Source organism: Pyrus communis, chromosome 5 (genome assembly GCF_963583255.1).
Source record: "Pyrus communis chromosome 5, drPyrComm1.1, whole genome shotgun sequence".
Lineage (NCBI taxonomy): Eukaryota > Viridiplantae > Streptophyta > Magnoliopsida > Rosales > Rosaceae > Pyrus > Pyrus communis.
The window spans coordinates 5967084-5979594 of NC_084807.1; the positions used below are offsets into that span (position 1 = coordinate 5967084).

At 38.7% G+C, this 12511-nt stretch overlaps 1 long non-coding RNA gene across 1 annotated transcript; it reads left to right on the forward strand.

The window, feature by feature from the left end:
- Window positions 1–268: 268 nt before the first annotated feature.
- On the forward strand, window positions 269–2265 carry LOC137734800 (uncharacterized). The gene is made up of 2 exons (XR_011068583.1): window positions 269–409; window positions 1865–2265. It is a non-coding gene; the product is annotated as an uncharacterized lncRNA (long non-coding RNA).
- Window positions 2266–12511: the final 10246 nt, after the last annotated feature.

A 12511-nucleotide genomic window follows, 5' to 3' on the forward strand; every position in this document is an offset into this window, starting at 1 on the left:
TTTATATTTTCGTCAACAATTTGTTAGTCAGACCACATGAGCATGATAACGTACAAAACCAAAATTACAATACTTTTTTCTATAAAAAAGTTGATTGGGGTAATAAATCTGCAAACTGGGAAACTCAATATCTGCAACCAATCAAAGGTTGAAGATTGAAGACGGAGAAAAATAGGCGCCAGTATTTGCTTTGCCCTCTCTCTCTCTCTCTAAAACTTTCTCTCTCTACTCTTTGAAGCCTACTTGCAACGTCTTCTTTTTCCTTCTTTAAATAAAAAACAAAGTTAAATAGAGGATTCAGAGTCGATACAATACAAATATATTTATGTACACAGAGAGGTCAACACACACTCATAAATCTCTGTTCACCAACTCCTCTTCTTCTTCCTCAAGCGGCTCTGATTTCACGGTATGTCCTCTCTCTCTCTACAATTTTGTTTGGGATTCTATATTTCTCTCTTCTTCCGCTCAGTCTCTATGGTCATATGTTGTTTCAGAAATTTGGGATTTTTGAATTGCTTTCTGGGTTTAAATGGTTCTGCCTCTGATTGAATCTGTTTTTGTTAGTCATCCTCGAAAACAAGACGTGGGTTGTGCATGTTTTTCTCCTCGCTTTGATGGGTCGGTGCTTGATTTTCCATATTTTTTAAAGTTCAATATTTTAATTTTTAGATGCTTTTCTCTTTTTCTGAAGTGATAATTTCAAGTTAATTTCAAAGATTAAATGGTATGTAGCTGCAAGATGAAGCTGCTTCTACTTTGTAGATTACTGGGTTTCTCCCTTTTTGCATAGGTTTCCAGCCATTAGGGTTTTTGATAAAATTCATGAAAAAGAAGTTGGTGGTTGCCAAGATGTAACCCTGCATTCCAATTCAGAAGTCAAAACCTGCATTATGAGCACCTCATAATCTCCTAATTAAATCTTCTACCCGGTCAACTTCAAGTTACTGACCCTTGTGATAATTGATGCAACTGAATGAAGCCTGAAAACCCTCAAATCGCATGTTTATGGTGGCGGATTGGTTTTGGTTTCAATCCGATATGTTGAGAGCATTCAATTTTGTGTGGAATTTGTGCATGATTTTCAATAGCTTGTTGGGGTTTCATATTATGTGTTGCGGTTTAAAGATACCGGTTCTACACTTTCGGGAATCAGAATTTGATCGGCACAAAGCTTGCCGGTTCCCTTTGTATTTGAGAGGGATACGTTTATTTTGTGTTTCCTGTTATTCTGAAGAATCCGAAACCCTGCCCCTTTTGTTGAACGTGACAGTATTTTTTTTTCTTCACTTTTTATGGCTTTGAAATCTAGTTGTCACCTTTGATTTTCCTGGAGGGACGAATTGGAAATCTAGTCGTTACCTTGTGTCCGCATCTTTTCAACATCATCTTCATTTTTACCTCGGTTTCCTAGTCTTCTGTATTTTGGGTTTTCTTATGCTTCCCTTCTAATTTAATCATCATTGGGGCCTTTTCCGTTGTTGTGCAATATGCTGTCTTACACTGATGTAGCGGTTGATTTGCGATTTTTTATTTTGCCATATCATGTAAACTTTTGTGACTGAAAACACTTAAAATCGACTATCTTTTATCAAAGCCAAGATATACTGAAGTAGTCTATGTTCTGAGAATATAAAAAAGTACAAATCTTTGAAGCAGCGTGGCCAGTAGCCCTCCCATAATTTTGTTGGTTTCTTTTTGGTTGGTGAATGGGGATTCTCGGATGCATTTCTATTGCAAATCGAACAACTTTGTGAGAACATTGTGGTAGTAATTGGAACTTCTTGTGAATGTCTGTTTCGATTTTCTTGTCACCATTTTTCAACTTATCTCCGGTTAATATGATATGTTTGGATACATGCAGACCAAGCACATCAGACATTTTATGGATAAAGCAGGACTTGGCAAGGAGGCTCCTGAAGAAGTGACTCGTGAGTCGCTTATTGCCATTTCGTACTCTTTACCAGAGAAGAATCTCACTTCAAAACTCTCTTCTGGAAAGTTGAATGGCGAGGCAGTAGATACTGATGGAGAAGAGAAGTTTAGGTCTGAGCTGATCTCCATTTCGTATACAGAGTCACCGGAAGTTGGAGGCTTACCTGTTACCATGGGAGAACTTAACGGCTAGGGTGCAGGCGGTTCCTGTATTAATAGAAACCGAGTAATACTGTGTGCATGGACTTGTACTGTGGAAGTTGTTTACATGTTCTGTAAAATAAACCTTAAAAGAGTTCCTTGAGACAATGAATGAAAAAACTTCCTGTCTTCTGTGTCTCTGTGTGCTGCTGGTTGTGAAATCTGGGTTTTGTATCTCTGCTACCTCGAAGTTTACTCTAAATCTTTTGGCCCTTGTGTTACCAATTGTTGGGACTCACAGCTCGCCTGCAATGAATAATATAAACTTTGTGTTATCTTTTCATGGTACTTTAAAACTTTAGAGATGAGATTGAAAGTTTTAGATTTTGCTTATGGGATAAAGTATTTTGAAGTTTGTAGTATGATGATGAATTGATAGGTTTATAAACTTTTTCTTATAATTAATTTCAACATAACTGGAAATTTTCATATAGTCTTAGTAATATGTGCGTGATAAACTCCAAATCGAACCAAACTGCACAGCAATATTGGTGAACCGATTACATCGGTTTAAGCCATTATGGTTCGGGGTGGTTTGAAATTCAGGCAAATCAGTTTGGGTCTTGGTTTGTACCCAAAACTGAACCAATCCAAACCGTGTCAACATTTTATTAGGCTGGCAGAATATTCTACAACTTAAAAAAAAAAAAAAAAAAAACCTTGCACAATAGACTAGTCAGACGAGCTAGTCAACAAGTTACAGTTTGATACTGATGAAAAATTGTTTGGGCCCAAGGCGGTGTCAAATACTATGGGCCGAATGATAAATCCCGGGCCAGTTGGCAGGGTCGGTCAAATCTTATCCTAATAAGTAGTCCAGATAAATAGAAAAGGTCGAGGAAGTCCTGGTGCGACCAGGATTCTCGACCGGCAAAGAATAAAGCCTCGAAAAAGGGGAAAGTTCAAAGTCCTAGTGGGAGTAGGTTGTTCGAGGTAGAGTTGAAACGGGACAAGGACTCCCAATCCAGATAAGGATGTAATTCGGTCTCAGGGAATGGGGTGCTATAAATACAAGAAATCATGCAACAGAAAAACCCCTTCAACTCAGCATACAATTGCACTGCGCAAAACCTCTCAAATACCTTGAGATTTTTGTTTTTCTTTTTCTGCCGATACACCTTCAGTTTGGATAAACAGCACTATGGAGGCACCCGGCGAGCATCTTCAGTTTGGATAAACAGCACTGCTGCCGCAGAATCAGCCGACCGAGAAGCACCTTCAGTTTGGATAAACAGCACTGCGTCGAGGCCGACCGGTTACCTATCTAAGTCTCGGCCGAGAAGGGTTTTCAAACCCTTGTTGGTAGAGGTCACCTTGCTAGCCTTCTCGGCGTAGTCAAGTGTTACGAATTGTGTTACTCGGCGTACTGGACGCCGAGTGATTTTATGATTGGATACTCGCAAGTAAGTTTCAGGGTTCGGCATTCCGACGGCCGAACTACATTTACCATCAAGACATACATCACATTTGAGTACCTGTGCCCATATAGTTTGGTCTCGATTCGACGTGCTTATACTCTTACGAATATAATCACAGTGACCGAATCGGGCTCCGACGATTTGTGAACTCCGCAGAATTAGTAACCTTGTCTTCAGGCTATAGAACCCAGAGACCGAGAATGTTCCTTCCTCGGTCGCAATCGCAAGATAGAGAAGTCAACGACGCGCTCAACGCGACATCAACGAATTTTACTCCTTGGCCGAGCTCGGCCGACGAGTTGGCACGCCCCGCATTCAACCGAATGACGTAGTTAGCTTATTAGTTACTCGGCCTGCGCGCCACGTAGGTTTTGTAATTTTTAGAGTCAACAAAAACATAGTTGTAAGATATAAACTTAAAAGACTAGAAATCTTAACTAGTCAAACTCCACCAAGTTTAAGTTTAATAGCAAATATTCATACACAGAAGCTTATTCACTTATCAGATCACACAATACCAACAAGTAACAATAACATAAGAATGTAAGTTAAATAAAAATATGTTGTGAAATCAACGGTATGTGTGCAGTGGAATAAAGTAAATAAGACACAATATTTACGAGGTTCAACAAGTGTATCTACATCCTCAGGGTAGTAGCAGTAGTCTCTCTTATTATCATACTAAAATTACAAAGTAATGGAAACAATACATTGTATTTATGCTTCTCTATCATATTTGTATTCTGATAGGCCTTTATATAGAGAAACTTTATCTTCTTTGTTAAGGTCAACAAATGTGAAAGTAGGCAGCACAACTTTAACATTTGTTGGCTGTTGGTGCCTTTTTCTTCAAGTGGGTCATCCACCTTTATAACACTCCTTCTTGGATGACCACAAGTTTTTAACTGATTGTCTTCATTAGAACTTTGCTCATATGGCCAATGTAACATACTCTTAGACACTCCCTAAGATGATATCTCCCCTTGATTAGAATAAGCTTTGAATTAATTAATTTGTCATTAAGCCAATACGCAATAGTTGGAGTGTTTGCTTCTGAAGGTGAATCATGTGTGCTCCAAATTTGATTGGCCATAGGTCTTAACCATACACATGTATTTCTAAGAGATATAAAGATGTAGCACTGAATGCTTGTTTCCTTGATCATTGCAAGATCAATCTATTTCCATATGTAAATACTAATCATTCTGAGAGCGATTTGAATGTAGACTAGAGAGATATTTAGATTTTGCTTGCTCAATGTGACTATGGCTATTAGTAAGTTCTTTGGAATAAAACAAGCACATGCCTATAATTTTCTGGTGATATCAATAGATAAACTTTATTCCATTGCAATACCCATTTTGTTGGTATTGTGCTCCACATGAAATGTAATAATTGATTCAGTATATTGTGCTAAATACAGTAAGGCACGTACTTCACTAAGATAAGGTACTTCTAGATCAAATATCAATTCATCATTTACCTCACGAGGATGAATGACCTTTCTTAGTGCTTAAAAATTAATTAACCATTTGAGTGTTCAACTCATGATCTTCAAACCACATGGTTTTTAATACCATAAACTTTTGGTGGATAAGAATTTGTGTTGGCATATCGTTCGATCTGCATCTCGAGACAATATTCCTTTCAACACTTTATAATCTGTCTAGAGTCTCAATTTTATATGAACTCTTGCAACAGATTTAGTATGTTGCAACAATATAATGAAAGTACTCTCTGGCAATTTTATACCATCTATTAGTATTGAGCACATAATGTGTGCTTTACCCTTCTAGGGTTTACTTTAAGCAATTTGAATCATTTAGGGGTTTTTTACACTTCATGACACATTCTCCTTTAGAATTTATACAGAGCAATTTACCTCTATGTATACTTGAGGGATTTACTTGTGGAGATATGCTTCGGGCATATATATATCTCCACTGAAATGAACGAGTTTCACAATGAGAAATCATGTTTAAAAGAGTATATAACAATTTCAGGTTTCAACTAGGAACCAGGTGTCATATCATGTAATATTTCACTGTATTACAAATGTCAATATGTAACGTTATGGGTTCAACATCATTTGACGATTTGTACTATAAGTCTATTTTTCCACGTTTTTACTAAATTATAATGAAATTGCCTTTTTCCATTTTGGCCAATAATTTTTCTTTTCGTCAACGAACAAAAGAACGTGGCTCACTATCAACACAGCTCATTGATGAAATTAGTAGCTACTGTAAAACAAAAATCAACATTGGTTATCATTAATTCGTGATCCACAATTCTCATGTACATGCAGATGCATAGTTCATAAGCATTGTTGGAGTTTTGAGCTACTTTAGTCCCACATCAGGGAACTCAAGTTCCCTAGAGGCCCTTATATTAGGTTAGTCACCTTTATTAGTGATTAGGTGTTGGACCATTTGGAATGAAAATTGAGGTTTGGGCCACTAATTGTGTGGATTAGGCTTGTGATAATTATACCATAATATTAATATTATTAATCAAGATCAGAGTTCATTAATTTTAATTTTGAATTAAGTTTTTAATTAAACTAATTAAGAAAATGTTTTGATTAATAGACACAACAGTTTGGAAAGAGTTGTGCGGTTTTAGATACATCCAAAAGATATTTGAAAATGCACGAAATATCCTATATAACTGAAGATTCTCAGTTCTTTCGTATATCATCTTTTTCCTTTCTATCTCTCCCATACAAAACCTAACAGAGAGTAAACACACAAAGCAATTCGCCAGAATTCTATAATCCAGTGCGGGTTGTAGAATTAGATAGTTGTATCCTGGTTGAGTAGACGCCATAAAACCACAAGCACAAGAATGAGACGGAAATACTATTCGAAGGACATAGTTTTTGTACTAGCCTTTATCTGTGTAAACCAAGTTAGTACAATTTTAATTCCTGTATTTATTTATGTTATTTCATTTTGTATTGCAAGTATTTTTCGTTAGTAAAGTTTTAGAATTTCAAGTTCTATTATTTTTATTTATTTCTGAATTGTTCTCCAACAATCTTGGAACAGTATGAAACAATCAGAAACTAAACCTCATTCTGAAAGCTTGAGAAATTTAAGGGCGGAGACTTCAAAAGTTGGCAACAGAAAATGCTGTTTTATTTGACAACTTTGAATCTGGCTAATGTTATGTGTGAGATTGTGCCTAGCCAGAAACTTTGACAGTTATAAATGCCTAGAATCATAATGATTTCCTCTGCAGAAACTATATTCTCAATGCATTAAATGATTCGTTGTATAATGTCTATGTGGTATGCAAGACAACCAAGGAACTTTGGGAATCACTTGAGAAAAAAATATAAAACAAATGATACTGGTTTAAAGAAATTTGTCGTGGCCAAATTTTGGGACTACAAAATGGTTGATTCCAAGTCTGTTCTCTCTCAAATTGAAGATCTCCAGAAAATCATCCATGACATTTATGTTGAAGGGACGGTGATCAATGAGTCTTTTCAGGTGGTGTATTTTATAGAGAAATTGCCACCTTCTTGGAAGGAGTTCAAGAATTATCTCAAGCATAAATGTAAAGAGATGACCCTCGAGGATCTCATTGTAAGGCTGAGAATTGAGGAAGATAACAGAAAGAATGAGAAGGGCCTGGTTTCAAGTATGGAAGCCAAGGAGAATGTTGTTGAAGGAAGTTCATAGCAAAGGCCGAAATTCTAGAAAACTAAGAAGAAGGAAAAAAACTTTGTCCCTGGTGTGAAAGGCAAAGACTTCAAGAAAATTAAGGGAAGTTGCTGGGTTTGTGGAAAGTTAGGCCATAGGGCTCAAGAATGTCGCCATCGAAGGGATCAAGGTCCTGGAAATCAAGGCAACAATAACTGCACAAACCTGATTCAAAATGATGTGGATCCCTGATTGCAATGATTTCTAAAATCAATCTTGTATCTGACTACGCTGATTGGTGGATAGATACAGGTGCGACTCGCCATGTATGTGGTGACATAAATATGTTATCTTCGTACCAGAAAGTTGAGGGGAACAAGCAGCTATTTATGGGAAATGTGTATGCATCTGTGGTGGCTAGAATAGGGAAATGTATTATGAAATTCACTTCTGAAGAGGAATTAACCCTCCTTGATGCACTGCATGTACCCGATATAAAGAAGAATCTTGTTTCCAGTCCTATCCTTAGTAATAAGGGATTCAAACTAGTTTTTGAGTCTAATAAGTTTGTACTAACTGAAGGGGAATGTTTGTAGGAAATGCTTACCTTGCTGATGGATTATTCAAACTGAATATACTTGCTAATGCTATGAATGAAATAAATAATGCTTCTGGTTATATTGTTGATTCATCTAATTTATGGCACTCTAGGTTAGGACATGTAAATTTTTGTTCTCTTTTTAGAATGCATAATTTAGGTTTGCTGCCCAAACTTGATTATTTAGATAATGTTAAATGTGAAACTTGTACAGAATCAAAATTTGCAAGTAAAAACTTTAAATTAGTGCATGAAAAATCCAATGATTTGTTAGATTTAATTCATAGTGACTTGTGTGATTCCAACTCATGGTGGAAAGAACTGTTATGTAACATTTATAGATGATTTCAGTTAAACCTGTAAACGGGTCGGGTTTATTGGGTTTGGGTCGGGTTCAATCCTACTCGTTAAGTTAACGGGTCACCTAAACCTAACCCGTTAAGTTAACGGGTCACCTGAACCCAACCCGTTAAAGCTAACGGGTCACCTGTTTCATCCGTTTTACCTATTAACAATTTGCTTTTGGGTTTGGTACCCAACCCGTTAAGCTGTGGTCCGATTCGACGTCGACTGACCGAAGCTTTGCGATAAAAAATGGTGGAGTAGAGTGAAGCGAAGACGGCGTCATTTGTGTAGGATTGCAACATTGCAAATGTGGCGTGGCTACATGTTGGGGAGTTCGATAATCGGATCAATTTCGGATCTTGGGGCGGATTTTTGGATTTTGGATTTGAGATTTGGTCAAGGCTGAGAGTTCAGCTGGGAAATGTTTTGCAGGTGTTTTGGTGAAAGAGCTGCTTGGATTGGTCGATGCGTCGTCGCGAAAGAAAAACAAGAAATGTCTCGCTTTATAATCAAGAAGAACATGAAATGAAGAAGATCTTCTGCATTATTGCAAGGCTTCGAATCCTTCTGCATTATGATTTCCATACAAATCTATGGAAAATGAAAAACAGAGACTGAAAAATTTGATAAGAAATCGAACGAACAATTAAAGCAGAGACTGAAAGGCTGTTTGGATCGAGGGAAAATGAAGAGCAGTTGTTTACCTTCCGAAGCAACAAAAGATCTTCTCCTCCTTCTCCTTCTCCGTTGGAGTGAGAAGAGTGACTAACAGACTATTAAAATTACACAAAAGTCCTTAATAATGGATGTTAATGGGTGGTTAACGGGTTTTGCAGGTTCACCCGAAATGACCCGTTATTTAACAGGTGATTAACAGATTGACCCGTTAACCACCCGACCCGTTTATCATTCACCCGAATACTAATTTATCATGTCGGGTCGGATCGGGTTAACGGGTTGGGTTGGAAATGCCAGGTCTAATTTCAGTAAGTATTGTTTTGTTTATTTACTTCATAGTAAAGATGAGACATTGGATATGTTTAATACATATACGGCAGAAATTTATAATCAACTTAACAAGAAGATTAAAGTCTTAAGGTCCAATAAGGGAGGAGAATATGAGTCTCATACCTTTGCTGAATTTTGTGCCACACATGGCATAATTCATCAAACAACAACTCCCTATACACGACAACAAAATGGTATTACCGAACAGAAAAAAAAAGGACTTTTAAAGACATGATCAATTCCATGTTGAATAGCTTTGGGCTTCCACACAATTTGTGGGGTGAAGCTTTACTTACTGCAAATAAAATTTTGAATCGAATTCCACCTAAAACGAGAAAGGAGTCACCATATGAATTATGGAAAGGAAGAACCCCAACATTTAAATTGCTTAACATGTGGGGTTGCTTGGCCAAAGTACAAGTCTCATTGCCAAAGAAAACAAAATTAGGGCCCAAAACTATAGATTATGTTTTTATTGGTTTTGCATCTAATAGCTCAGCTTAAAGATTCTTAGTTTTTCATTTCGAAGTACACGATATACATGTCAATACTATCGTAGAATCTATAAATGCAATATTTTTTGAGGATATATGTCCATGCAAAATGGGCAAGTCTAATTTCTTGAAAAAGAGTTTACATGATGATGTATCTAAGGTTAATGACCAATCTAGAGAACATGATGATGATTCATCCTCATCTAGAGTTCAAGAAGAAGAACTTGAACCTAGAAGGAGTAAAAGGACAAAAATCCGAAAGGACTTTGGGCCTGATTTTGTGATCTTATTAATTGAGATAAAACCACAATCATTCAAGGAGGCCATATCCACTTCTGAAGCTCCATTTTGGAAGGATGCAGTTAACAGTGAAGTAAATTCCATTATGAAAAATCATACATGGGAATTAGTTGATTTTCCCCCTGGCAATAAGCCAATTGGGTACAAATAGATCTTTAAGAAGAAATTAAAACCATATGAGACAATTGACATATTAAGGCTCACTTGGTAGCTAAAAGGATACTGTCAAAAACATGGTTTGGATTTCTTTGATACATACTATGTGACATCCCACATCGCCCAGGGGAGTGATCCTTATATGTATATTCCCATCCCCACCCAGTACGAGGCCTTTTGGGAGCTCACTGGCTTCGGGTTCTGTAGGAACTCCGAAGTTAAGCGAGAAGAGGGCTAGGGCAATCCCATGATGGGTAACCCACTGGGAAGTTGCTCGTGAGTTCCCAAAAACAAAACCGTGAGGGAATGGTAAGCCCAAAGCGGACAATATCGTGCTACGGTAGTGGAGTCGGGCCTGGGAAGTAGTTCCGCCTCGGGCCGGGATGTGACAAATTGGTATCAGAGCCTAACCCTAGTCGTGGTGTGCCGACGAGGACGTCGGGCCCCTAAGGGGGGTGGATTGTGACATCCCACATAGCCCAGGGGAGTGATCCTTAAATGTATATTTCAATCCCTACCTAGCACGAGACCTTTTGGGAGCTCACTGGCTTTGGGTTCTGTAGGAACTCTGAAGTTAAGCGAGAAGGGGGCTAGAGCAATCCCATGATGGGTGACCCACTGGGAAGTTGCTCGTGAGTTCCCAAAAACAAAACCGTGAGGGAATGGTAAGCCCAAAGCGGACAATATCGTGCTACAGTGGTGCAGCGGGCCCGGGAAGTGATCCGCCCCTGGCCGGGATGTGACAAATGGTATCAGAGCCAATCCCTGGCCGGAAATGTGTCGACGAAGACGTCGGGCCCCTAAGGGGGGTGGATTGTGACATCCCACATCGCCCAGGGGAGTGATCCTTATATGTATATTCCCATCCCCACCCAGTACGAGGCCTTTTGGGAGCTCACTGACTTCGGGTTCAGCATCAGAGCCAATCCCTAGCCGAAAATGTGCCGACGAGGACGTCGGGCCCTTAAGGGGAGTGGATTGTGACATCCCACATCGCCCAGGGGAGTGATCCTTATATGTATATTCCCATCCCCACCCAGTACGAGGCCTTTTGGGAGCTCACTGGCTTCGGGTTCCGTAGGAACTCCGAAGTTAAGCGAGAAGAGGGCTAGAGCAATCCTATGATGGGTGACCCACTGGGAAGTTGCTCGTGAGTTCCTAAAAACAAAACCGTGAGGGAATGGTAAGCCCAAAGCGGACAATATCGTGTTACGGTAGTGGAGTCGGGCCCGGGAAGTAGTTCCGCCCCGGGCCTGGATTTGACAAATTGGTATCAGAGCCTAACCCTGGTCGTTGTGTGCTGACGAGGACGTCGGGCCCCTAAGGGGGGTGGATTGTGACATCCCACATAGCCCAGGGGAGTGATCCTTAAATGTATATTCCAATCCCTACCTAGCACGAGGCCTTTTGGGAGCTCACTGGCTTTGGGTTCCGTAGGAACTCCGAAGTTAAGCGAGAAGGGGGCTAGAGCAATCCCATGATGGGTGACCCACTGGGAAGTTGCTTGTGAGTTCCCAAAAACAAAACCGTGAGGGAATGGTAAGCCCAAAGCGGACAATATCGTGCTACGGTGGTGCAGCGGGCCCGGGATGTGACATACTCGCCTATAACGAGTATTACTTCAATAAGATTGTTGAGTGCTATAGCTGCACTCCGTAACATGGAAATACATCAAATGGTTGTAAAGACTACATTCTTGACTGGAGACTTAGATGAGGAAATATATATGGAACAACCCATGGGTTTGTGGGTAAAGGTCAAGAACACAAAGTTTGTAAACTTGTGAAATCGCTATATGGCCTTAAACATGCTCCAAATCAATGGCATGAAAAATTTGACCATATTATGATCACACATGGGCTTAAGATAAATGAGTGTGATAAATGTGTCTCCATAAAAACTCAAAATAATTCTTGCGTTATGTTGTGTTTATATGTAGATGATATGCTTATAATGGGAACTAACAAAGAGATAATAAATTGGACCAATAAGATATTGAAATCAAGTTTCGATATGAAAGATCTTGGTCTAGCTGATGTGATTCTTGGTATAAAAATCAAAAGAAACCAATAAGGTTATACTCTTACACAATCTCATTATATAGAAGCTACACTTAGAAAATAGAAAATATGATCATTTGGAATGTAAACATGCAATTACTCCTTTTGATGCCAATAGCAAACTAAAGAAAAATAGTGGTGATGCTATATCTCAATGTGAATATTCACAAGTTATTGGAAGCGTATCTACATTATTAACTGTACAAGGCTTGATATAGCATACTTAGTGAGTAGACTGAGTAGATATACATGCAATCCAGGGCATGATCATTGGGAAGCTTTAATTCGAGTATTGAGATACTTAAAGCATACAATGAATTATGGATTGCATTATACGAGGTATTCT